The sequence below is a fragment of the Staurois parvus genome, unplaced genomic scaffold (assembly GCF_062004578.1).
Source record: "Staurois parvus isolate SC_StPar_1 unplaced genomic scaffold, SC_StPar_1.0 ptg000137l, whole genome shotgun sequence".
Lineage (NCBI taxonomy): Eukaryota > Metazoa > Chordata > Amphibia > Anura > Ranidae > Staurois > Staurois parvus.
In genome coordinates this window covers 15,360,637-15,376,303 of record NW_028317933.1, presented here as the reverse complement: position 1 = coordinate 15,376,303, position 15,667 = coordinate 15,360,637, and the positions used below count along the sequence as shown (strand labels likewise).

The 15,667-nt window shown below is 42.5% G+C and overlaps 1 protein-coding gene across 2 annotated transcripts in view; it reads right to left on the bottom strand.

Moving 5' to 3' along the window:
• LOC149465859 (protein-glutamine gamma-glutamyltransferase E-like) overlaps window positions 1–11,133 on the bottom strand; it is a 43,183-nt gene extending 32,050 nt beyond the window's left edge. Inside the window, exons 1-2 of one of the 2 annotated variants that reach the window (XM_089673389.1) lie at window positions 11,006–11,077; window positions 4,388–4,524 (exon numbers count right to left, since the gene is read on the bottom strand). The gene's annotated coding sequence lies outside the window, so the exon portion shown is untranslated. Of the gene's footprint in view, window positions 1–4,387; window positions 4,525–11,005 lie in introns of both variants that reach the window. The other variant, XM_089673390.1, reaches the window with a different exon arrangement.
• Window positions 11,134–15,667: the final 4,534 nt, after the last annotated feature.

Below are 15,667 nucleotides of genomic sequence, written 5' to 3'. Positions count from 1 at the left end.
AGAGTGCCCAAGGTTTCGTAGCTCCTGGTGTGCTCTAAAATAGTGGGTTGGTTGATGTACAAACACCCAAATTTGCCTACTATGCAATGTTGTAGCCATTTTACTATTTTATGCCCACCGGGCAACTTTTTGTTTGGTTTTGAATAGAGTGTAGAATTGTTAGGTTCTCTGTCAAATTTTTAATGCTGCCTGTGTCCCCAATGGTGGGATTGACCACTCTATTTGTACCGGTGACCATTGTTACTCATAAAGAAGTAACAGCTGGTACCAGAACAAAATGTGAGGGAAAATCTTCCAATGAGCAGACCAATTCTGGTGACTACTCTCTAGGAGGGGAATTCCCCATTCTTTGGGAAATTTACTCTAACTTCCTGTTGGGCCTCTGGGACAGGAAGTGAAAGGAAATGTACCCACTGGTATACAGACAACGAAAAAATTACCTGGCAGGAGTTTTAACCCTTTCTCCTCTATCCAAAACTAGGAAAATTTCTGGCTTTAAATACACGTTAAAGTTCAATCAAAGAATTTCAGTGTACAGTATTTACTTTTTTGTTGGCATCATAAAAATTTTGAGCATGTCAACCTGAAAATTTCCGCCTGAGATCCTTGCCCCAACTTTTTATTTTAGCTGACTCTAGCAGGTTGCTTTCTATTGGCATTAAACAAATTGAAAAATATTCTGCCTCAATAATGAAGAATATCGACTATTTCTTTTGAAACCCATGAGAAATTCCTCAAGATCCAGTCTCTGTGGATCTCCTACTCTTAACAAGGTCAGCTGGCATTACATCTATGAGATGTGCAGGTGTGTAGGAGGGGAACTTATCTACTTCTTCTCCATCCTCCTCCTTCTTGGTCTCTTAACCGCTCCCCCTCCTTCTTCCACATTATCTTTCTTTCTCCTTTTTATATTTTCACGGTCTCTTGTCTTTACTTTCCTAAGCATTACAAGACCCGAGACTCGACTATTTCACCACCTTCCTGCATAGGCCATTTTTCAGCTTTCAGCGCTGTCACACGTTCAATGGCAATTACTCAGTCATGCAACACAGTGCCCAAATTAATTTTATAAACTTTTTTTGAGACAGATGAAGCTTTCCTTTATTGGTATTTAACCACCACTGATTTTTTTTTAAATGTTTTGCCATATAAAGGAAAAAAGACCAAAAATTGTGAAAACAATTTAAAAAAAAAGTTTCTTAGTTTTTGTTATAACATTTTGCAAATGAATAATCTTTCTTTGAAATTTGAGGTGTATATTTTATGTCTGTGTGAAAGTTATAGTACTATGGTATATACTGTATATTTGAAAACTGTTTCTGTTGTACTGCCTGCCTATCTTATTTCTTGTAGCTTCAAAATGCCAGGACAGTACAATTACCCCCAAATGACCCCTTTTTGGAAAGTATTTAGTAAGAGGCATGGTGAGTTTTTTGAAGTTTAAATATTTTGTCACAATTTTTTGGGAATATGAAGACTTACAAATACACTCCAAAACACAATCTAGTTCTCTATGTCTAGCCACAAAATCTGAGGAGCACCTTCAGACGCCCCAGGGGCATAAATTATACGTACTGTATAATTTCCTAATTACTGATCACATTTTTGGAGGCCCTGAAGAAGCAGGACAGTAGAAAATTCACATTTTCTACACATTTTCTACACCCTAAGGTATTTTCTTTGAGGCATGTCTTCTGAAGACTTTTTTTTTGCAAATGTGGAATGAAAATGAAAATTATTTTTTTTACACAAAGTTGTCAATTAATAAGATATTTCTAACATACTTAGAATTACACCCCAAAAGACATTTTGCTACTGCTTCCAATATGGCAATACCACTCACAGTTTAATCACTTATAGAGAGGCCCAAAATACAAGGAGCACCTTCAGACTTTCTAGGGGCATAAATTACACATCTAATTTTATCCTAGGGTATTTTTAAGAGGCACAGTGAATCTTTTAAAGAATTTATTTTTTGCCAACAGTTTTTGACAAATGTGGAAAATTAGTTTTCCAAAGTTGTCAATTTAATAAGAAATTTTTCACATAAAGCAAGGGCATACTTAGAATTACACCCCAAAACACATTCTGCTACTCCTCCTGAGCATGGCAATACCATATATGAGACTTTTTCACTATCTGGACTGATTATGTACCAGACATTGTATCTTGTGTGTGACACATATCAACCAATTGTATCAAAACCAATGTGCTGTATTGGTCACCTCTGTATGAGTGGTCCGAGAATATAGCTTAGTGTAGCGTCACCTATAGCAATCCCTGTTCCTATATGCAAAACAATCCTAGCCTACTAGTACATGGCTACCACCAGGAATGCCATGTTCAGGGGCTAGGAAATACAGGAGGCTGAAGAAAGAAAGAACAAAGAGTTCCTGTGATTCCAGGAGTGTGATTCTCCCCAGGGGATGGCTGTGACAAGTGTTTCGCAGAAACTCAGTCAGTTTGACATTCAGATGGGTCAGTTCAGGCAGCAGAGACATGTTCAGCAAACAGGCTAAGGATTGGTCAAGGCATCAAGCAAAAACGTGGTCAATAAACAGGTCAGGGTTAGAAGAGGTGAGAGGTGGAGACAGCACTGCACTGGTGTGGCGGTAATCAGGAATACTGTTGCTTGCTGCACTGGTCTAATGACACTGGGGACTAGTATGGCAGTAATCAGGAACACTGCTGTTGACTTTTATTGATCAAGTGACATTTGGGATGGGTATGGTGACAATTAGGGACACTATTGACATTGCAACTGTTGTGGTGGTGATAAGGAACACTGTTGCTCACATACACTGGTCTGTTATGGTGGCAATCATGAACACTGATTTTAGCTGGTTTGGTGGTGACACTATGACTGGCCTTATGGCTGCACAATTAGGGCTCATGCACATGAGATTGGGGGGAAGTAAAACCTTGTGGTTGGGCCGCTGTTTTACAGCCCCTCAACTGTTACCCTATTTAGCTGAAGAGGCAGTGACTGGGGGTGTATACATGGCATGGCTGCTATGTTTTGCTTTGCAGCTGTGGCAGGAATTGTATCCATGTTCACCCGCCAATCTCGACCCATTCAAGTGAATGGGGGTGCTTGTGCAGGGTCCAAGGGGTTAAAGGAGGTGGTAAGCAGATGATAGAATGCCTTCGGACTGCCTGTAAATTGCTCTCTGAAGAGTGATCCAAACACAAATGGTTTTTCAGAGAGCATTGCATACATGAACAAGTCCTTATAGTGACAGTATGACTGGTGTGGTGATTTGGGACACTGGGACTGGTGTGGCGGTAGTCAGGGATACTAGGGCAGATGTGGTGGTGATTAGGGACCATCTGACTGGTGTAGTACTGATCAGATACACTGGGACTAGTGGGGTGGTGATCAGGGATACTGTAACAATTTGTTTTTTACATACTGTCATCAGAACAGTGCAGTGTCACCATAGTGGCACTGTATTGATCTGGGGGGGGGGGGGATGGGGAATAGTTTTTTTTTTTTACGCTGTAATTGCTTATATAGCCATGCAGGCTGTATAAGCAATCATTTTTGTGATCGCTGTGATTGGCCACAGCTATCACATGGTATAGGTTCACTGTGATTGTCCCTGTACGTACTAACATACTGTATGATCCAGTGTCTGTTCACAATAAAAAAAATATTGCCAGAGCGGCATGTTTATGCTCCTAATTAAAGCAGGGCACCATAAGGGTATATCGAAAACAATTGTTTACCCCACAATGCAGTCGTGATGTGCAATGCAAAAGAATGCAGAATGTTGCTGTGGATCATTTATTTGCATATCCATGGCGATTAATTTATGTATAAATTCAATGGTGATTCATTATAATACAAATACTGTGGTAAATTGCATATGAATGCACCCATTCTCCACATGAAAAGACTGTGCCCAGGGCCAGTCAAACCTTTTGCCCTCCTAGTCCCAGACCTGGTGGACAGCACACTACTGGAGATGCATCAACCATAGCTGCCAAGCCCATAACCGTCAGTAGTCCCTGCTGGGTTAGTTTACGAATACTTGTGCCAAGTGAAGCATTACCTGGAGGCATATAGTACTTAAAAGAAGCTTTTGTAATCTAAAATTAACCATATTGTGTGACGTATGTGTTTGTTTGTTAGATATTGATCATATTTTGAATGCTGGGCCCTGGTTTACATCCCTCATTAGTATATCCCTAGTAAAAAAATTTGCAAAATGCAAATAAACCCTCAAAATACTACCTGTCTTATATAGTTAATCCTAATCAATCCACCACAACACAAATAATATACAGTAATAACTTGAAAATTATTGAAAATGATTGAAAAATACACGCAAGTTAATGGATGTGAACTAGTCAAACTAAAAAACAAATACATAGTACTTCTTACCGTATAGTTGGAACTCCTTCAAGGTGTAAACTCTTATTTATCCAGCATAACCCTGTAGACGTGTTTTGAGAACTGGTGACAGATCCAAGTGTGAAGCTGTGGCTGACTCAAACCTTTGTCTTCATAGGTGTCCTCATCTCAATCAGTAACAAATTAATAATAAACGTTAGTCAGAGCTGAGCATCTTTTAGTGAGCCAAAACACGCCCTGTTTAACCAGAAACTCTAGTATGTGACGGGATCAAATCTAGAACATCTTGATTACGCTCAGAGTTTATTTCCCTGCGGTTTTTGGAATGTATCATGTGACTTTTGTAAGATCTGCTTTGTAAACCTAAGACTTTATTCAGCAATAATTATATTATGGAGAAAACCGGCCAAACTATTATGTACTGTAGGTTGATGAAAAGATAGGGTAATTTGGCGTAGTTTGCACACTCCTCCTGCCACCACTTCTTCTTTATGGTGAAAATATTGGAAAAATTTAAATTGACATATATGATGTAGTCTGAGGACAAATATAGATCTATAGGTTAAAAAAGAAAAAACTACAAAAAGGGACAAACACATTTGACGCTGCCATCGCTCTTCTCATCAGTCTTAATTTTTCTATAGGTTTCAGAGAACAGAATAAAATTGAATGTAAGTAGGTTGCACTTTAGCTAGCTAGGTGCTGGCCCAGATGAGAGGGTTAGGGTTAACGTTAGCTCCCGGGATTTCCTCTTGGCAGGCTTTTTGGGTCCCACCCACTGCTACTGTGTAAAAAGGGTCAGAGGCCGAGATTAAGAGAGGGAAAAAGGGGGAAATAAGTCTTGAGTCTTGCTTTTGCCTGTTTTTGCTGTCAACCCTTGCTACATCCCACGATGTAGAAACCTGAGGTTCACCCCGAAGACACCATCTCCTGGACTCTGCCAATAACCATGGACTTTATTTCTGATGAACTCCACTATTGCAGGTATGCCGGGGCAGCACACACTCTTGAGTTAGTGTTTAGTTATGTAGGGAAGAAAAAGTAAAGCGTTGAAGCTTTGTTTCTGCCTGGTGTAAAATTATTAAAGGAAGGCCCTGACTGGCCATAGGGCACATTGGGCATTTGCCTGGTGGGCCGGGGCTGCCTGGATAGGAGAGATGGATGGGCGGCACATAGAGCTCCTAAAATTGGTCTTAATTTGGCCTACTTTTTCCTTTCAGTTTGACATGGCTGCACTGAAATAAATGTGCAATGGCCGCATTGGGGTTGATTTACTAAAACTGCAGAGTGCAAAATCTTGTGCAGCAGCGCATGGTAGCCAATCAGCTTCTAACTTCAGCTTGTTCAATTAAGGTTTGACAAAACACAAAAAAAAAACCAAAACTGGAAGTTGATTGGTTTCTATGTAGAGCTGTAGATTTTCCACTCTGCAGGTTTAGTAAATCAACCCAAATACGTCTACTGAGGGCCACACCTACTTAAAGTGTATGTCCAGCAAAAACCTTTTTTCTTTGTTTTGGATAGCATGGGGGAAGGATTGGAAGCCTTGTCATGGTTTTACTGCTATCCGGGGCTCCTTTATAGATTTTCATCATTTCTGATCCAGTTGACAGTTGTTTTGTGTTTGGTATGTTCCACAGTACCCCCTCTTCCTTCTGTTTTGTTACCAGCAGTACAGTCCCTCAGTTAGATAGTTCTAGCGTTTCCATGTTCAGTGTAATTTACGGTTTGACCCTCACTTAGTGGAGCTTGTGGATGGGCCAATCACTCTGGACGTGGTGGTACCTTTTGCCTTGCACGTGCTCACCAAGGCGGAGACTGCATTAATGTGAGAATCAAACATTATTGCAGTTCCTTGAGATTAACCATGCACTGTGTGTAGGGGTGTGAAAATGTATTGTGCTGTATGCTGGGTGTCCAGTGCACTCCTGTACCTTTAAGGAGAGGCGGGCTCCCTCAGGTTTACCTGCCCTCAGTCTATCCATTAGGGGGTGCACTGGACACCTTACCTGCCATTGTGCTACATGCTGGGTGTCTAGTGCGCTCCTGTACCTTCAAGGAGGGGTGGGCTCCCTCAGGTCCACCTGCCCTCAGTCTATCCATTAAATACATGTGCCTCTACTATGGGGGCTCTCAAAACTTGTAGAGTTAGGAACTGTAGAATATCAGGGTGCTCTGCAGCTTACGCATGTGTTTGCAAATGTATGCTAACTAAACCCCTGTTTTTAATGCATACTGTTAGACAGGCTAATTTGATTTGTTTGCAAGCTGGTTGGTAAGTTGAGCTGGGAATTTTTCTCTTTTATTGTGTGAAAGTGCACAGTACAGGAGCCTTCTGTCCCATGTCACTACACACCTTGTCTTCATGACTGTTGCATTTAGAAGAGGCCCTGCCCAACCTATTCCCTCTCCACCTGCTCATCTTCTACAGCTAGTAAACCCCCCAGCATGTTATCCTATGTGTTCATACACACATAGACTGTAATCAACGTTTTTTGGTTGGGACGTTGTTTGGCTGGAAAAAACCCAGAACTAGTGGGTTGCTAGAGGAGTTTTGTTAGCTGTAAAAACGTTCTGGAGCTGAAAAACGCTGTAAATCATGGTAAAAACCGCAAACCGGCATTTTTGGACTTTTTTTGACCAAGAAAAAACTGCTATATAACGCAATAGTGGGAAATCGCTGCTAAAACCGTCAAACCGCTGCTAAACGCTAATGCAAAAACACTGAAAAACTCATGTTTTTAACGTGACTACACAGCTAACGTTACCAGCATTATCAAAACATTATCAAAACAACCCAGTGTTGTGAAGCAATCAGCTGAAAGGATACAATAAAGAAGAGTAGCCTTTATCAGTCTGAACCTTGTTGAGTGTAAATTCCTAAAATGACTGAGGGCCACAAAAAAAGAGTGAGAATGCGGCCCAAAAACACCAGTGTGATTGTCCTACTAATTGTCCTTGTGTATATGGTATCTCGTTTATGCTGGACTGACTGGATCAGTTGCTATTCGCTGGTGGGTGGTTGTGTTGGCAAGGTAGGAAGGAGTTCCTTCCGCAGGTTGTGCCCACTAATAAAGATTGGCAATGAAACCAAGTTTGGGTTGCTGCCATTTTGGTACGGCCTTATGGTCGTTTCCACGTGTAGACTTGGAAAAGTAGCTTAAAAGGTGCTTATTGAAAGTAACAACAAAGACATTGATCCAACGCGTTTCAGGGGAACGGCCTTAGGCGTGACGGTGCGGTGAACCGGAAGCGACGCGGATCCGTAACCGGAAGTGACGTGATGGCGTTCTGTCTGGCAGTTCTGGAGGTGGTGAGAGCACCATGCATCTGAGTCACTGAGTGATATGTTTTAAAAGGCTTATTGAGTTTTTAATCGCTGTAAGTGCAATATTTGGCCTATTAAAGTTGTTTATCTTGGGTAATACACGATTGGAGCTAAATTTTTTCTCTTTCTATGTAACAATGGAGTGGAGTGTTTACTATGATCCTGGAAACCATTCATGATAAGGGTGATTCTTGGAGGAACCTCTTGATCTCAACATTTGGATACCTTTATGATCAAGCTAATTAAGGGCTTTGTTCTGGTGAGTGCACACCTGAGAGGGGGTGCATGACGGGCACAGCATGTGGTTTCAATGTATTGATATAATTTTTTCGCTGGAAATTATTTTTAAGTGGACTCACAGTGTGGAAATTATATTGGACTTTAATTTTTAATTTTTCATTATGGGACGTATTAATATTTATATTATATTTATTGTTTCTTGGGAACATCACTGTTTATGGTATCAGAGAATAGACTGAAAAGTGACAGCTGTTGTTGCACGTGCAGTGTTGGCTCCATGTACAAGTCACTACTTTCAAAAATTACCTTTTAACTTATCTTATTTGCATTCTTTTGTTTACAGGGCACTCCTTCTTTCCTACTTTTCCTTGTGTATATGGTAGGAATTTAGGTTGTAAGTTGCTTCCAGGATGGGGATTGATGTGAATGGTGCAATGTTCTTTGTAAGAATATGTTGGTGCAATCTGAGTTGCACAAGTTCAATAAATATTTTTCTCTGTCTCTGAAGAGCTGCTGGACCATCCTAAACGTCAGCTGTTGTTTTTGTGAGTTGGCTGGTTGTGATATTTTTCTCATGCTTTGATCCATCTGTCTCAAATCCCTTTTTGTTTTTGTTGTTGTAGTAATTTGCTATAATTAATATAGTTTATATACCTTGTGCTGTTATCACAGATTGAAATCTGGATAATGGAAAATAGTCCACCCCAAACTGCTGATTAAATGCTGTTTTGGTGAATCACCTGCTGGCTCTCTATATCTTGTTGAGATTTTGGTGTTGAAATTTATCAGGTGCATTCATGATCCTCCATGTACAAAGGCTGTTACAGAGAAGTCTCAGTCTTCATTTATTTGCATAGCTGGGAATTCTCCGGATCTGGCTTATGGAAAGCTCCCAATAGTTCTGCCTTTATAGAATGATAGGAATAGTGATAACAGTGTCACTTCTGCTTTCAACTAGAAAATGGAAGTGGTTATAAGCAGGTGCAGACTGACCATTTGGAAACTCGGGCACTGCCCGAGGGCCCGGGGTCAGTAGGGGGCCCCATGAGATGCCCCTGGTACCTTTTTCATTGGCTTTTTTGAGTTTGGGCAAGGACACAGGGGCCCCATGATCCCCTATTGCCCGGGGGCCCCATGAGTTGTCAGTCCACCCCTGGTTATAAGGCAGTTGGGAGGTGAAGAGAGCTGGGAAGAGGTGCAGGCTATGCTCTCTGCTCTGCTAGCTCTTTACTCTGACCACAGGTGGTGTAGAATTGCAGCATCTCCTTGAAATGAGGAATGGTCTGGAATAAAGGTGATTGAAGGGGAGAGGAAGGGACTGAGCTCACTGTTATCTGAGTTATTCTGTTATTGTTACCATTATTATCACTATTGTCATTCTCATTGTCACTCTTATTGTGTCCAATATTTTTACAATTGCTTATTTGTTGCTTGCATACTGTCAAGATTGTCTGTTGCCTGAATATTGCCAGGATTTGTCCATTTGTTTCCAACAAATTCAAACATTTGCTCATTTATAGTCAATCATTTTTCTTTTGGCTTCCCTGTTGTCAATTAACGCTGTGTGATTAGAGGGCCATATTACTCCACAATTTTGTTTCTATGCAGGCTTATCACTACCAAATCGCAACACTATTAGCTCTATATTTGGCTCCAGTGCACCTAATTCTGCTAATATTAAACCATTGTAGCTATTAGCCTTTTCCCTGCTCTGCCTTTCATTTGCTGCAGGTTTGTCACTAACAAACAACAATGTTGTTAGACCCACATATGGCCACAGTGTACTACGTTTGCCACTGTTAAACCATTGCCTTCATTTAAATCAGATTCATTTCTGTGGTCTAGGCATCATCAGGAACGTGCCATAATATTGTGTCTCCGTATTGTCAAGTTAGTGCTGTGTCATTAGAGATCTTTATATCACTGTATAATATATGCCCCTGCAGGCAGGGCTGCTGTTAGAAACCACAGGGCCCTATACAGCCAACCTGACAGGGCCCTCCCTCAAAAAAAACAAACAATAAAAAACACAGTTTACGAGGCTTCAGTTATGAATGAACACAGTGAGTGATCGGTACCAATCACTCATTGTGTTTATTCTGAAAAGAAAGGGGCTGGTAAATGTGACATATTGCGCATTTGCAGCTGCTGGTGAGAAGGAGAAGAGGGAAGATGGCAGCAATGCGGGGGGGGGGGGGGGGGGGGAAATGACACTCAGGAGCAATTACTGGAACTGATCCCCTGTATGGCTCCCACTGCAGCAGCCGATAGCCAGCAAGAAGGAGAGGAGAAGAAGGCAGCTTTAATCTGCTGCAGAGAGAGCCATACAGGGGATCGGTTACAGTAATTGACCCCCCCATGCCCACATCTGATGCACCCAGCTGCCTGGGCCCACCTGCTGGCCTGGGCCCCGTACAGGAGGTCTGGTGGTACCCCCTTATCCACGGCGCTGCCTGCAGTCCTGTCACTGTCAAACCACAGAGCTGTTAGCTCCACATTTGGCCATAGTGCACTACGAGCACTGCTTTTAAACCATTCCTTTTTATTTTGATCAAATAAATGTTTCCAAGCCAACATTATAGTTTATGGAACAATCTATCATTTCTGAGGTTACCCTTTCTGATTTGGCTTGCCTTTCCCCATAAACCTTTCACACTTACAATAATAAGGTTGACGTAGGCAGCCACTTGTGTTGCAAATGACAGTTATATAAGAACTGATGCATGTATGTTCTGCATAAAGGAAGAAGGATACTTCCAAAAACACTAGATCAGCACGTGTGTCATCAAGTTCATACACAGGGCATCTAGTAATTGTGCCATGATTAATTCAACCATCAGAAGAACATTTCACGGCTTTCAAAAAGATTAACCTTATTAAATTTAACGTGTTCTACCACATGATTATTTCACATCTTTCCTGATAGAAGGAATTTTGCCGAGCTTGTTTATTACATATTGATGGGCAGGTTTGACAATTATAAAAGCTTGTCATGCTGACATGCCTTGCTTGTTTTCTGATGACCTTAAAGTTCTTCATACATTTTATTGATTGTGTTGTGTGTTAAGTCTAGCACTCACCTCCTGTCTTCATGCAGTATATCCATTACCGATGAATCACGGAAGTTCTTCTGTGCCCCTTCTTGTGATGAATGCAGCTGTTGTGTTATGGGGGAACGCCTTTTGAAACCGCACCAGAGCAACTAAAAATACAAGTGTGAGTCAGATTCCTGTTCCAACGTGCCACACATGCACAGTATTGCTTTAAGGATGAACTCCAGGGAAATAGCTACATAGTAAACTGAAAAATATCAATCTGAAGGATTTTACGTGCCATATATTTTGTCATCCAATAGTTAGACCCAAGCATTGTTACATGATCAGGGGAGTAATGTCATAGCAGGGGCGGACTGACAACTCATGGGGCCCCCGGGCAATAGGGGATCATGGGGCCCCTGTGTCCTTGCCCAAACTCAAAACAGCCTATGAAAAAGGTACCAGGGGCATCTCATGGGGCCCCCTACTGACCCCGGGCCCTCGAGCAGTGCCCGAGTTTCCAAATGGTCAGTCCGCCACTGTGTCATAGCTACCCTTAGCGCCCAACACCAGCTGTCGCTAGGGATTTTAGTAGAGGCTGTAACAGATGCAGGAGCAGCAAAGGAGCGCTGGCAAAGTAAGTACACTGCTCAAAAAAGTTAAAGGAACTCTTTTGAATCAGAGTATAGCATGAAGTCAATTAAGCTCCTGGGATATTGATCTGGTCAGTTAAGTAGCAGAGGGGGTTGTTAATCAGTTTCAGCTGTTTTGGTGTTAATGAAATTAACAACAGGTGCATTAGATGAGCAACAATGAGACAACCCCCAAAACAGGAATTTTTTTACAGGTGGAGGCCACTGACTTTTTTTCTTTACTCATCTTTTCTAACTGTTTTTCACTAGTTTTGCAGTTGGATAGGGTCAGTGTTACTACTGGTAGCATGAGGCAATACCTGGACCCTACAAAGGTTGCACAGACAGCTCAACTCCTCCAGGATGGCACATCCATACGTGCCACTGCCAGAAGGTTTGCTGTGTCTCCCAACACAATCTCAAGAGCATGGAGGAGATTCCAGGAGACAGGCAGTTACTCTAGGAGGGCTGGACAGGGCCTTAGAAGGTTCTTAAGCCATCAGCAGGACCGGTATCTGCTCCTTTGTGCAAGGAGGAACAGGATGAGCACTGCCAGAGCCCTACAAAATGAACTCCAGCAGGCCACTGGTGTGAATGTCTCTGACCAAACAATCAGAAACAGACTTCATGAGGATGGCCTGAGGACCCACTAGAGGGGGCCCTTTGCTCACTGCCCGGCACCATAGACCTTGATTGGCATTTGCCCTTGAACACCAGAATTGGCAGGTCCGCCACTGGCGCCCTATGCTTTTCACAGATGAGAGCAGGTTCACCCTGAGCACAGGTGACAGACGTGAAAGGGTCTGGAGAAGCCGTGGAGAATGTTATGCTGTCTGTAACATCGTTTAGCATGACCGTTTTGATGGTGGGTCATTGATGGTCTGGGGAGGCATATCCATGGAGGGACGCACAGATCTCTACAGGTTAGACAATTGCACCATGACTGCCATTAGGTATCAGGATGAAATCCTTGGACCCATTGCCAGACTCTACACTGGTGCAGTGGATCCTGGGTTCCTCCTGGTACACAACAATGCCTGGCCTCATGTGGCGACAGTATGCAGGCAGTTCCTAGAGGGTGAAGAAATTGATACCATTGAATGGCCCCCATGCTCGCCTGACCTAAATCCAATAGAACACCTCTGAGATATCATGTTTCAGTCCATCTGACGCCACGAGGTTGCACCTCAAATTGTCCAGGAGCTCAGTGATGCCCAGGTCCAGATCTGGACACCATCCATCGTCTCAGTAGTAGCATGCCCCGAAGTTGTCAGGCATGCATACAGCACTTGGGGGGGGGGCCATACAATCGACTGAGTACCATTTTGCAATGATATTTCAGCAAAATGGACTAGCCTGCTGCATCATTTTTTCACAGATTTTTGGGGTGTCTTTGAATTCAGTCCTCTGTAGGTTGATTATTTTCATTTCCATCAAACGATGGGGTATTCTTACGCTCCTAACACATTACCCAGTCCATATCAGTATAGATATCCAGCATGATATTTTTCCCCATTGAGATCTGATGTGTTTTCAAAGTGTTCCTTTATTTTTTTGAGCAATGTATAAGGGATTTAGGGACATTTACAAAAGCTCTGTCACTTTCCCCTAAATGGGGAAGGTGACAGTACCTCTTTAATCCTGTTAGATGGTATGGTTAGGTTGGACCTCACTGTTCTATGCTGCAGTTAAGCTATTCAGCTTGATCACCAGCCTTCCTTGACAGTGATTAGACAGTAAAGGAGCAGACTCACACTGATGAGGTTACCTTCTGCTCTTCCTGTGAATATGTGCACTGAACAAAACTGTACATATTCAAATATTTATACTAGTGTAGCACCCTCCAGAATGCTACTACAATAGTATAGGCAAATCTATTGTGTATGACTTATGATAACTGTGTGAGTCTGTGATTAAGGTCGGGATACTGCAGGTCAAGCTGGATGGCTTAACAGGTTGGGACTCTATTGCCTCCACTTGGTTCTGGAGGACCATTCCAGAAGCCAGTTGGAGGAAAAGGTGGAGACTTAAACTCATGTTTATGGGAGTCTAACTAATCCCAGGTTTGGTAGCCCTGGTAAAGTGATGAACCAGCCCATAAATATGTAAATATAGGATAGTCAGGCTGACTGAGGGAGTCGGGTGGAAGATGGAGTTCTGAGTAGACCGTCGGTAGCCTGGGAGGGGTCCCCCAGGTCTAGGGGGGGCTAGCCTCCAGGCTGGGCTCGGGATGGCTCAGGAGGGTCCATTCAGCAGTACAGCATGAACAGGATCAAGGCCTGGGAGCAGCGGGAGCAAGGAGGACAGAGTGAGTACATCAGCACACCCATGGATTCACAAGGGGAGAGACTGCCACATGTAGGAAGCTTGCAAAGGACAGAGCTGTGCTTAAACCATTATCCTTGGCTTGGGAGATCTTCAGAGCAGCCAGGAGGGCTGGTAGTGGCTGAAGGGTGTGGAGCTGGAATCAATTCTACAGGGAAGAGGAGACATATCTGCATGTGATTTACTTGATTTTCAAGGGCTGCAAGTTCCTCGCCCATAAAGGGTTGATGCTACTGATATGCAAAGACTTACGGTTTTCAAAGAGAAGAACAGTCCAGGGTCTGTTTCTGTAAATAGGAAGGAAGTTGTCCCTGTGCATTGATTCAGTCAAGTTGGGCATCCCATAATCCCTATGACCCTATTCAAGTATATTTTCCCCTAATAAAATAACAAAAACTAAGCTTGTGGACTGTTCGCTGAGTGTAAGTGCAAGTGTAGAAAATGCATTTGTCTGGTTGTGCAAAGCTTAAGGGTACTTAGAAACACAGCGGCTCTCATGAGGGTAGCGCTACATTAGATCAACTTGCCAGCCAGCTTGCCAACAACTGACTTAACCTGTCTAACAGTATGCGTTAAAAACAGGGGTTTAGTTAGCACACATTTGCACATACATACACAAGCCACAGAGCCACGTAACAGCATCCCCTGATATTCTGTGGTCTAACTCTACAAATTTGTAGAGTTAGGACCACACAATATCAGGGTGCCATGGACAAGGGGGCATTAATTACATCTGGAGGAGAAGAAATTTAATCTCCAAGTATGGAAATGTTGCTTCACAGTAAGAGCTGTGAAAATGTGGAATAGACTCCCTCAAGAGTTGGTTCTGGCCTGCTCAGTGGATTGCTTTAACAAAAGGCCTGGATTATTTCTTGGATACACAGAAAATAACTGGTTACTAACATTTATAGGTAAAGTTGATCCTGGGAATATCCGATTGCCTCTCAGGGGATCAGGAAGGATTTTTTTTCCCTGCAGGAGCAAATTGGATCATGCTTTGCTGGGTTTTTTGCCTTCCTCTGGATCAACTGTGGGTGTAGGATTATAACTTGTTTTTTTTTTTTGTGGTTGAACTGGATGGACTTTTTTCAGTCATACTAACTATGTAACTATGTAAAGTAGAGAGAGCCTGGTGCACTCCACAGAAGGATGAAGAGTGAAGTAGAGAGGGCCTGGTGTACTCCACAAAAGGATGAAGAGTGAAGTAGAGAAAGCATGGTTCTCTCCAGAGAAAGATGAAGACTGAAGTAGAAAAAACATGGTTCTCTCTAAAAAAGGTGGAGATTGAAGTAAAAAGAGCATGGGCACCTCAGAGAAGGACAGTTACTAAAGAAGATAGAGAGTATGGTGAACTCCACAGAGGGATTAGAATTGATGAAAAGAGAGCATGGTACACTCTAGAGAAGAATGTAGATTGAAGAAGAGAGAGCATGTGCACTCCAGAGAAGAATAAATACTGAAGCAGAGAGCATGCTAAACTCCAGAGATGAATGACAACTGAAGTAAAGAGAGCATGGCAGACTCCAGAGAGGGAAGGAGACTGAAATAAAGAGAGCATGGTGCACTCCAAGCAGCTTTACAGACATAAAAAGGGTGTGCATCAGCTGTTGGCAAATTATGGTACTGATGTCTATGTATCCACATATTGCATGAACCACGATCACAAGATATTTTTTGCAATGTTTCATGGTCAACACAAGCCCCTTACCCAGACAAAAAGTGACAATGTCTACTAATAAAAGTGTGACTA